Here is a 12,362-nt window from a genome sequence, read left to right as displayed (position 1 = left end):
GACCTTCATGTCTTAAAGTAAAGTCTCTTTGCTTATTTGAGCTGTTGTTGCCATAATATGGACTTGGTCTTTTACCAAATAGGGCTATCTTCTATATATACCCCCCCCCCCCCACAACTGATTGGCTCAAACGCATTAAGAAGGAAAGAAATTCCACGTGGAGGCCACACACACTACTGAGCCTCATTTTGACTTGTTTTAAGGACATTACATCAAAGTTGGATCAGCCTGTAGTGTGGTTTTACACTTTAATTTTGAGGGTGACTCCAAATCCAGACCTCCATTGGTTGATAAATTTGATTTCCATTGATAATTTTTGTGTGATTTTGTTGTCAGCACATTCAACTATGTAAAGAAAAAAGTATTTAATAAGATTATTTCATTAATTCAGATCTAGGATGTGTTGTTTAAGTGTTCCCTTAATTTTTTTAAGCAGTGTATAATACGAAATGGGTGATGGACATACACAAATTAATATATACCATATGAAATGTAACATATCATACTAAACAGGGCCAACATTATGGGTGGGCCCTAGGGGGGCGGGCCCCAGGGGGGCCTCCTTGCCCGTCCAAATAAAATGTATAATTTATTTGACCGAGACGCGCGTCGACAGAAAGACACATCAATCTCAGATAAAGCATCCGAGCGAGTGAAAGGGCGCCCCTCTGTCTCCGTATGTGTAGACTATGTATCTGATGCTATCTGGACAAAAGGAGTATGGCATTTAATACTTTTTCTGACCAGACAGCATCAGATACTGTACATGGTCTACAAACTGTCGCTGTTTCGCTCACTAGTTTCAGCAGAGAGGAACGGGTGAAGTGAGAGGCTCACTCTCTCCAAAATCTGTCCTGAATAAATCCAATGCATTTCTATGGGCATAATATGCAGACCTAAGCTTGTCGCCTGCATTCCCGCCTTTAGGACAACGACTCGAATTGTTAGGGCAGAGACATCTCGTCATTATATACAGACCTCTGGTTTCAGCCACTTGCAAATTAGAAAGGAAAGTTGGCGGGTGCACTGTGCTCTGTTCGAATGCTAACTCCCCCGAATGCTAGCTTTTCCTAAAATTATATAATTACTCCTGTCTAAATAAAATCATTCAAAATACTTTACCAGAGAGCTTGACTTAGACACAGAGGTTCATTAGCTTATATATTTTTTAATAGCTGTGGATCGTTTCAAATCACAAGTGCATAGGCCTATGCCTATTTGGGAAACCAGCAATTGGGTAGAAGGATTACTTTATCCTATCCCAGGTATTCCTTAAAGAGGTGGGGTTTCAAGTGTCTCCGGAAGGTGGTGAGTGACTCCGCCGTCCTGGCGTCGTGAGGGAGCTTGTTCCACCATTGGGGTGCCAGAGCAGCGAACAGTTTTGACTGGGCTGAGCGGGAACTGTTCTTCCGCAGAGGTAGGGGGAAGAAACTCACGTGAGTATTGTATTGCAAATGCAGCTGCCGACCGTGAAGTAGATATTTTTTTTACTAATAAAAAAGATTGGGTATCGATGTCTTGCCAAGGCTGCACTGCAGCGTGCACTCACAGACGCTATCCCACTACTGGACGGCACGGGGGCTTTGACCTGCTTCGTTTCCGATCTGGGCCGGTACACCCCTCCTTAGACGACCTGGTGGTCCCGGGCTCCCCCAGGAACACCATATCGATACCAAACTTAGTGCGGACACCCGTTCGACATACCGCGCTGCAGCCCAGAGCTCCTCAGCTCATTCGATCCACCAACCTCAGCCTCCCAGTGACTTGGATTACAGGCACGCGCCACCGCGCCCGGCGAGAAACTCAGCTGCAGGTAACGGTGATAAAGTGAGTAAGTAGCCCAGTCTGTAGCGTCATTTCGAAGAAGTGGTGTAGGCTACATTCCTTTGCAATGTCAATGGAAATAACTTAAACCTTTAAGTGCATCAAATTGCCCTACATTTGAATAGTTTTTCAATGAAAGTCAGAGTAGATAACGGAACATCTCTGACGGTCATTTGTTGATGTTTCTAGGATACAAAAGTAGTCTAGCCTGGGCCTATCTGTGCTGCTGGCTAGGTTGTAAAAAATGAATTAAGGTAAATTATGCATGGTTTACCATACATTGTGGAAGTGTAAAGTAAAAACACCTGTAACTAACAGTTTGAAATATTGTATTTGTATTAGTTACAAAATATATTTTAAAACAGTAACAGATTCAATAAAATACTTAGAAAAAGTATTGTGCTAATTTAAAATCTGCTAAGGCCCAAAAACATATGAATGAACAAAACCAAGGAATATGCTGACTTCATGCACATCACAATGGACATAATAAACACCAAACATATCATTCACACATCAACCATGCTTTGCTTAATTGATGTCTGCATCCCTACTGCATGCAATAAAAAAGTGTGTGAAAAATATACTAAAAGATGAGAATAGAACTATGAAGTCATCTTCAAGCACACTATGTGCTATCATAGATTCACATCAGCTGTAAAAAAAAAAAAAAAAAAAAAAAAAAAGATATCCTCTGTTACTCAATCAATAAAGCCTTAGACAGTTTGAAAGTCTATAGTCCAGCACAGGGAGAAGAGTAAGACACTAGGGGTCATCCCTCCAGGACCAGGCTGGAGCTCAATACCAGATGCTTCTTCTATACAGAGAACAAAACAACACACATGGTTCCTCCTGGTTGTGTAAATGGTGACTATGGCAACCATGATGGTCAGTGCCATAAAGAGCATGATGTGACTGATGGGCAACTCAACAACATTTCTGGTACCTGGACAATGAGACAGACAGTGATTAAACAAAATCATTTTGATTAATTTATTTGAAAGTAAAGGTTGTATCACACAGCAGCCACTAGAGGCTGCTGAAGATCAATATCCATTAACCATTAACCGTTAACCAAACACCTACAACTCTGTTTATATTGCTTCATCACAGAAGCTTTATTATTCAGTAAATATTTTACCCTGTGGAAGTAGATTGATGAATAGAAAAGGATCTTTAGTTTGCAAACACATAACCATTCTCAATCCTGTCCTTTTTGAGAACTTTAAACCACAAGCCCAAATGTAACACATGGTAAAATGTGTCACTTCTATAAGCTGATAAATATGTACCCTGCACAGGAGGCTGCTGAGGGGAGGACAGCTCATAATAATGGCTGTAATGGAGTTAATGGAATGGTATAAAAAAACAAACGTGTTTGATGTGTTCGATATCATTCCATTTATTCTGTTCCAGCCATTACTATGAGCCCATCCACCGGCCGCCTGTGGTACTCTGCTATCAAAGTGTAATAGGGTGGAAGTGCCTCTATAGAGAGCAATAGTAATGGCGTCTTTTTGTAGGCACTAACTCCGCCATGGTTTGTTGGACAAAGCCTATGGGTAAACGCAGAAAATATGGTCTGTGGTAAACACAGGCTTAGAAGATTTAATAAGTTTTGTTCTGTGAGATAATATATAATATAATATGCCATTTAGCAGACGCTTTTATCCAAAGCGACTTACAGTCATGCGTGCATACATTTTTGTGTATGGGTGGTCCCGGGGATCGAACCCACTACCTTGGCGTTACAAGCACCGTGCTCTACCAGCTGAGCTACAGAGGACCACAATTTCTTCATCAGTTAACATCACTTTTTGTTATATACCCTTTGTTGGCAATGACACAGGTCAAACGTTTTCTGTAAGTCTTCACAAGGTTTTCACACACTGTTGCTGGTATTTTGGCCCATTCCTCCATGCAGATCTCCTCTAGAGCAGTGATGTTTTGGGGCTGTCGCTGGGCAACACAGACTTTCAACTCCCTCCAAAGATTTTCTATGGGGTTGAGATCTGGAGACTGGCTAGGCCACTCCAGGACCTTGAAATGCTTCTTACGAAGCCACTCCTTCGTTGCCCGGGCGGTGTGTTTGGGATCATTGTCATGCTGAAAGACCCAGCCACGTTTCATCTTCAATGCCCTTGCTGATGGAAGGAGGTTTTCACTCAAAATCTCACGATACATGGCCCCATTCATTCTTTCCTTTACACGGATCAGTCGTCCTGGTCCCTTTGCAGAAAAACAGCCCCAAAGCATGATGTTTCCACCCCCATGCTTCACAGTAGGTATGGTGTTCTTTGGATGCAACTCAGCATTCTTTGTCCTCCAAACACAAGTTTTTACCAAAAAGTTATATTTTGGTTTCATCTGACCATATGACATTCTCCCAATCCTCTTCTGGATCATCCAAATGCACTCTAGCAAACTTCAGACGGGCCTGGACATGTACTGGCTTAAGCAGGGGGACACGTCTGGCACTGCAGGATTTGAGTCCCTGGCGGCGTAGTGTGTTACTGATGGTAGGCTTTGTTACTTTGGTCCCAGCTCTCTGCAGGTCATTCACTAGGTCCCCCCGTGTGGTTCTGGGATTTTTGCTCACCGTTCTTGTGATCATTTTGACCCCACGGGGTGAGATCTTGAGTGGAGTCCCAGATCGATGGAGATTATCAGTGGTCTTGTATGTCTTCCATTTCCTAATAATTGCTCCCACAGTTGATTTCTTCAAACCAAGCTGCTTACCTATTGCAGATTCAGTCTTCCCAGCCTGGTGCAGGTCTACAATTTTGTTTCTGGTGTCCTTTGACAGCTCGTTGGTCTTGGCCATAGTGGATTTTGGAGTGTGACTGTTTGAGGTTGTGGACAGGTGTATTTTATACTGATAACAAGTTCAAACAGGTGCCATTAATACAGGTAACGAGTGGAGGACAGAGGCGCCTCTTAAAGAAGAAGATACAGGTCTGTGAGAGCCAGAAATCTTGCTTGTTTGTAGGTGACCAAATACTTATTTTCCACCATAATTTGCAAATAAATTCATTAAAAATCCTACAATGTGATTTCCTGGATTTATTTTTCTCATTTTGTCTGTCATAGTTGACGTGTACCTATGATGAAAATTACAGGCCTCTCTCATCTTTTTAAGTGGGAGAACTTGCACAATTGGTGGCTGACTAAATACTTTTTTCCCCCACTGTATTTGTCTGCTAAACTATACTCAATACTGTATGGTGAGAAACTTGCTGTACTGAGACATTCTGACAGAGGTGAGTCAGATTGAGAGGACAATGGTTGAAATAGCAGTTTTAAGGCTGCTTGGGTCCCTTTTGTATCTGATAAATATAATATAAAATTATTTTGATAAGTAGACATTTTTGTTGTGACATTCTGTGGATAAAATTATTCAATTTATGTGAAAAGCATACCTGTGAAATCTGTAAAGTATAATCTATATGAAAAATAATGATCTTATATTGCTATTGTCAGGTGTCAGGTTCAATGTTTAGGTTCAATGTTAGCTAGCTAGCTAACATTAGGCTATAACTAGCAATGCAAATGGATTTCTGAGATACTAATAATATTACTACACAGCTCATACACGTAATGTTAGATAGCGAGCCAGCCAGCTAACTTTAGCTAGCTAGCTAACAGTAAGCTTTAACTTGCAATGAAAACAACTTTCTGACAAAATTAGAAACTTATAATATCTGAAAATGTAGCTAGACTCTTACTTGTATACATAAATGGACGCTTCACCCTCTCTGTCACGGATGCCATGGTTGCCCTTAGTTTGAAGATGTAATCCGTGGAAAGGTGTTTTATACAACAGCTTTCTGTGTTCTCTTTTCGACTCCCACCACATTTGCAGTCATACTCTGCTTCCACCGGGCATTCCACTGATTTTAAAACTTTTGTGACAACAACAGTGTTGATCGCTGTTTCTTCCCTATCACTGTCATCAGAAGACTCTAATATGTCTGGTTCAATGAAAATGTTTTTACCTACACTACCGGTCAAAAGTTTTAGAACACCTACTCATTCAAGGGTTTTTCTTCATTTTTACTATTTTCTACTTTGTAGAATAATAGTGAAGACATCACAACTATGAGATAACATAGATGGAGTCATGTAGTAACCAAAAAAGTGTAAAACAAATGAAAATATATTTTATATTTGAGATTCTTCAAATAGCCACCCTTTACCTTGATGACAGCTTTGCACACTCTTGACATTCTCTCAACCAGCTACACCTGGAATGCTTTTCCAACAGTCTTGAAGGAGTTCCCACATATGCTGAGCACTCGGGGGATTGTGGAGGCCAGGTCACTCTGGGTCTTCCATTCCTGTGGCGGTCCTCATGAGAGCCAGTTTCATAATAGCGCTTGATGGTTTTTGCGACTGCGCTTGAAGAAACTTTAAAAGTTATTGAAATGTTCCGTATTGACTGACCTTCATGTCTTAAAGTAAAGTCTCTTTGCTTATTTGAGCTGTTGTTGCCATAATATGGACTTGGTCTTTTACCAAATAGGGCTATCTTCTATATACCCCCCCCCCCCCCCCCCCCACCTTGTCACAACACAACTGATTGGCTCAAACGCATTAAGAAGGAAAGAAATTCCACAAATTAACCTTTAAGAAGGCACACCTGTTAATTGAAATGCATTCCAGGTGACTACCTCATGAAGCTGGTTGAGAGAATGCCAAGAGTGTACAAAGCTGTCATCAAGGCAAAGGGTGGCTATTTGAAGAATCTCATATATAAAATATATTTTGATTTGTTGAACACTTTTTTGGTTACTACATGATTCCATATGTGATATTTCACAGTATTGATGTCTTCACTATTATTCTACAATGTAGAAAATAGTAAAAATAAAGAAAAACCCTTGAATGAGTAGGTTTTCTAAAACTTATGACCGGTAGTGTAAATCAGGAATTTATTCGTCGTCTGATTCATTTTCGGAGTCAGAGAGAGTCAGAATGGCACAATCCTCCTCCAGAAAGTAGTCCATTACAACTTTTTCCCACTTATCTTTGTCGATAGCGCCTGCTAAACTCTGTGCAGCAATGTATCTTTCAAAAAAGCTGATGTAGAAAGGATTATCTACACATTCTGAGCAGCTCATGTTATAGACATACCAATTCGAACTCATCTCTCGGCATATCCAGCCCATCCATTATCTCAGCCAATCATGGCTAGTGGGAAGGTTTCTGTCTTTTTCCATGGCTAAACCAACTAGGCTCGTAATTTAACAATTTTATTTGTATTTACAGATGGCATACAAGTGTGTTATTAAGGCACATGAAAGTCCACATGTTCCAGAAGGCATTTTGGCCAAAAAACACATTTTGATTTAAATAAAAGATAATAAATTACGTTCAAATGCCTCACCTGTTAAGTAGTGACGTGCACGTATGCCTAGCTTCCTGGAATGGGTCACAAATACACATTATTGCATGAGACAAGCTATACATCTTCACTTGTTTTTTTTACTAGATCCTGTGCATTGTTTCTATTTTAATTTGATTTATGTAGGGTCTAAATGCAGGAAACCACTCCAACCTACCAGCCAATGAGGACATGGTCAGTACATCAAAATATGATGACATTTCTTTCATTATATTATGAATCATGATTAAATCCAGCTGTTATCAAACAATGGGATTAATGTCCGGTTTAAAGGCTTCATCTGTCATTTTGTCCAACTCCTCTTTGCAGATCTTCTCCAAGTCATTAAGGTGTCGAGGCTGACGTTTGGCAACTCGAACCTTCAGCTCCCTCCACAGATTTTCTATGGGATTAAGGTCTGGAGACTGGCTAGGTCACTCCAGGACCTTAATGTGCTTCTTCTTGAGCCACTCCTTTGTGGCCTTGGCCGTGTGTTTTGGGTCATTGTCATGCTGGAATACCCATCCACGACCCATTTTCAATGCCCTGGCTGAGGGAAGGAGGTTCTCACCCAAGATTTGACGGTACATGGCCCCGTCCATCGTCCCTTTGATGCGGTGAAGTTGTCCTGTCCCCTTAGCAGAAAAACACCCCCAAAGCATAATGTTTCCACCTCCATGTTTGACGGTGGGGGTGGTGTTCTTTGGGTCATAGGCAGCATTCCTCCTCCTCCAAAAACGTCGAGTTGAGTTGATGCCAAAGAGCTCGATTTTTGTCTCATCTGACCACAACACTTTCACCCAGTTCTCCTCTGAATCATTCAGATGTTCATTGGCAAACTTCAGACGGGCCTGTATATGTGCTTTCTTCAGCAGGGGGGCCTTGCGGGCGCTGCAGGATTTCAGTCCTTCACGGCGTAGTGTGTTACCAATTGTTTTCTTGGTGACTATGGTCCCAGCTGCCTTTTGATCATCGACAAGATCCTCCCGTGTAGTTCTGCGCTGATTCCTCACCGTTCTCATGATCATTGCAACTCCACGAGGTGAGATCTTGCATGGAGCCCCAGGCCGAGGGAGATTGACAGTTCTTTTGTGTTTCTTCCATTTGCGAATAATTGCACCAACTGTTGTCACCTTCTCACCAAGCTGCTTGGCGATGGTCTTGTAGCCCATTCCAGCCTTGTGTAGGTCTACAATCTTGTCCCTGACATTCTTGGAGAGCTCTTTGGTCTTGGCCATGGTGGAGAGTTTGGAATCTGATTGATTGATTGCTTCTGTGGACAGGTGTCTTTTATACAGGTAACAAACTGAGATTAGGAGCACTCCCTTTAAGAGTGTGCTCCTAATCTCAGCTCGTTACCTGTATAAAAGACACCTGGGAGCCAGAAATCTTTCTGATTGAGAGGGGGTCAAATACTTATTTCCCTCATTAAAATGCAAATCAATTTATAACATTTGTGACATGCGTTTTTCTGGATTTTTGTTGTTGTTATTCTGTCTCTCACTGTTCAAATAAACATACCATTACAATTATAGACAGATCATTTATTTGTCAGTGGGCAAACGTACAAAATCAGCAGGGGATCAAATACTTTTTTCCCTCACTGTATATATATATTTTTTACATTTGCAAAAATGTCAAAAAAACAGTTTTCACTTATTCATTATGCTGTATTGTGTGTAAATTCATTAGGACTTTTATTTATTTAATCCATTTTAGAATAAGGCTGTAACGTAACAAAATGTGGAAAAAGTCAAGGGGTCTGAATACTTTCCGAATGCACTTCATGTTTTGATAAGGTTTGTATCACAACTAAAGTGGCCAAATAACTTCTTAAAATTAAGCACATTAATCCACTTTACAACCGGTGTAGAGCCTAACTGGCATACATACGCAGCGCGTGAGTTTCAAGTATGGGGAAGATCATTTCCACCATAAAAATGAACCTTTATAATAAAGCATTACATGCATAATCGCATTTGTGGTCACTTTTGAGAATGGTGTTTTCAGCCTCATTGCTTTTAAAACGTTTTTTGATGCGAGCGGTTGTAATAATTTGGGATCTATCTTATCACACAACTGTCCCAGACTATGTTTGGAATATTTATTACTCGCACAGAAGGACAAGTTGACCAATAGAATAGGTCAACGTTTGTACTATGGGGGATTGTAGATTGACATAGGCTAGTGCTTTTGCTGTTTGTTTGGCCTACTCATCTTGCTGGCTGAAGAATAGTAAATGTGGACAGTTCTGCTAACATCTTCAATATGTCCCTCGGAAATCGATAAGAAGGACGCCGCGGTTGCGTCCCTGATGTGTCTCTCTTCACTTGTAGCCTACTTCAGAGCTTAGATAGATGCCTGTGAGAAGAACCCGATCACCTGACGGGCATTGGCTAATAAGAATTGTCATATCTGAGAGAGCCACGTGTATCACAACTAAAGTTGCATAAATAACTCTAAATTAAGCATATAGGAGGTCCTGTTCCTTTGTTAACCGCTCAACACAGAATAGCTGCATGTGTGCACTCCCTCAGAAATCGTTTGGAGAAAACATCCTTTCTATTTTATTCAGCTATGTTCAATTGTATTCTTCATACTATAAAATAATATAAAATAATGCCATGGAATTCTAAGCAAATAACTAGTGTAGCCCACAGCCAAATGGCATAGCCAAATCAGGGCCTAACATAAGGACCACTCAGAGTATGCTATTCTGTTCTTCTGAAATAGACTACATTTTCTTCATATAGTGTTTCTTTAGACCTGTCTAAAATAAATGATGGATTTATTGTGATGGTGCAGGCTATATTCAATGGATTTATTAGACTTTTTAACATGTAGATGTTCCAAAGGTCTGCATCAGTGGCTTGTAGGCTATGCATGGAAGCCAGGAGATGCTAAATGTGTTTATGTTAATTAACGGTAAATTACTGTGAGACCGGGAGGTATTTGCTTGACAATCAACGGCTGACAATATGTCATGACCTCCACAGCCCTAGGTGCAACTCAATAGTAGGAAAGTGTTCTTAATGTTTTGTACACTCAGTGAATATTTACCACTTATAATGGATCCAATCTTTATGAAATTATTTGAGAAATTATTATGCTGTGTTACATGGATTAACTTTGTCTTACTTTCTAGGTGTGAGTGGAAACAAACTCTCTCAATATGTCAATGTGGGGGTTGATGTCCATCTACCTTGTCACAATACGGCTGATCCAGAAGACTGCTCCTCAACTACATGGCTTTACTCCAGAGCTGGGATTGGGAATGCTATTGCAGTTTTCTCTAAGGGGGAGGTGAGACATAACTCACAGAGAACTGAGAGACTGAGTGTGAAGGCTCAGTCTCTATATCTTCAAAGTGTCACAGCTGAAGATGCTGGACTCTACACCTGTTGAGTAAACAACAGAACCCCATTTGAGACAGATAATGATACCTATTTGTCTATTCTCACCAGTGAGTTTTTCTGTTTACAGTAAAGTCAAGAGCGAAAAGTTGTCTTAGTTATACAACATATACAATACAGTAGTACACAATAAATGTACAACTACCACAATATTGTATTTTTCTTCTGTCTCTCCCAGTCTCCTCATCCACACCAGAGACAGATCTAAAGCCTAATAGATCAGTAACTTTAAGTTGCTCTCAGCACACATTTGATGGACTTGGAACAAGTATCTCACTCATTGACCATGCAGTTAGTCTTAGCTGGGAGGATGACAGGTAGTGAGCTGCAGGGAGACTCCAGATACCAGGTCAGAGGGTTTCGCTGTGACCTCACTCTGTGACACTCCAGAGGGAGGACAACAACAGGAAGTGGATGTGTCAGCTGACTGACAAGGGAAAAGTGAAGAACTCCATTGACTTCACCTCTACATTCTCAGGTACGTATTCTTCACAGGGGGCTGCTGAGGGAGGACGACTCATAATAATGGCTGTAACGGAGCGAATGTAATGGCATCAAACACATGGAAACCATGTCACTTATTCTGCTCCAGCCATTACCACGAGCCCGTCCTCCCCAATTAAGGTGCCACCAACCTCCTGTGGTATTCTTGTTATGTTACTCTGGAAAAAATGAACAAGAATGTAATATTAAACCTGATCATTATGGTAATGACGAAAAATAGGAAAACGATGGTAAGAAACAATCTACTAAGTAAAATTCAAACCCTGTTCATCAAGGCAACACTTTCACTACTGTACCTCATTGTGCTTCATCTATGTACTTTGTCATTTGTGTGTCAGTCCCTCTTTCACTCAACCTCCTTGTTGTGAGCCAGGCTGATCTCAAGTGACACAGGTGTGCTCTGTGTCATCAGGTCTTAACCAGTCGGGGGTGATTTGGGTGTCAGTGGGGCTGTGTGTGTGGCCGCAGCTCTGGTTGTCATCTTCAGAAGGAGGGCGCGTAAGTCATCTACAACTCTCTTAATTACCCTCTGAAGTCAGGTTCTATTCTATCTGAACTGAACTAATTTCCTTCATACAGTTAGTAGATATTTATAATGTTGTATAGTAAAGAAAACCTTTATTTTTGGTGTGAAATGAGTATTTTATTAAGGATTCACGATCGTTCGATCTCAGATTCTGTTTCAGAAAATCAGATGCTAGTCAACACAGGAAATGTTATTGTGAATATCATGTGTGTGTGTGTGTGTGTGTGTGTGTGTGTGTGTGTGTGTATAGGGCCAGAGAACAGACATTACCTATACTGAGGTCAACCTTCCCACTGGTAGACCAACAGACTGAGTATGCAACCATTACATCAAGACCCTGAACCATAGACTATTCACTATTAAGACTATAATCTTATATTGATATATTAAAGAGGTTAGTAGAATAATCAGATATTCAAATTCTCACCATTTCTGTTGCAAGATATATGTTTAAAGCAGTCGCAATGTGCCAAATTACTTCCCTGTGCTTGGTCATTGAGCAACAGATAATGATGTTGTTTGAGACGTATGTGTGCCATGTTAAAATATTTGCTTTTGTTTTGTAAAATTACTTGATTGTTTTTCATTTACTGGCTCTGAGTTTCAAGATTGTCAAGTGGAGACGAGGAGAAAGATGTACAAATGTAAGAACTTGAAGGTTCATTTTAAAGAAACTTTCTCAGTAAAGCTATACCAAAAAGGGTACTTCTTC

At 40.7% G+C, this 12,362-nt stretch overlaps 1 protein-coding gene across 2 annotated transcripts in view; it reads left to right on the top strand.

The window, feature by feature from the left end:
* Positions 1 to 1,433: 1,433 nt before the first annotated feature.
* LOC311108810 (ankyrin repeat and EF-hand domain-containing protein 1-like) overlaps positions 1,434 to 12,362 on the top strand; it is a 21,322-nt gene continuing 10,393 nt past the window's right edge. For both annotated transcript variants that reach the window (XM_084151574.1, XM_084151573.1), the window contains exons 1-4: positions 1,434 to 1,827; positions 10,353 to 10,510; positions 10,799 to 11,098; positions 11,537 to 11,622. The gene's annotated coding sequence lies outside the window, so the exon portion shown is untranslated. The remainder of the gene's footprint in view (positions 1,828 to 10,352; positions 10,511 to 10,798; positions 11,099 to 11,536; positions 11,623 to 12,362) is intronic.

The sequence above is a fragment of the Coregonus lavaretus genome (assembly GCF_964263955.1).
Source record: "Coregonus lavaretus genome assembly, chromosome: 33".
NCBI classification, from domain to species: domain Eukaryota; kingdom Metazoa; phylum Chordata; class Actinopteri; order Salmoniformes; family Salmonidae; genus Coregonus; species Coregonus lavaretus.
The sequence above is the reverse complement of the archived record's forward strand: the minus strand, read 5'-3'. Positions and strand labels throughout refer to the sequence as shown.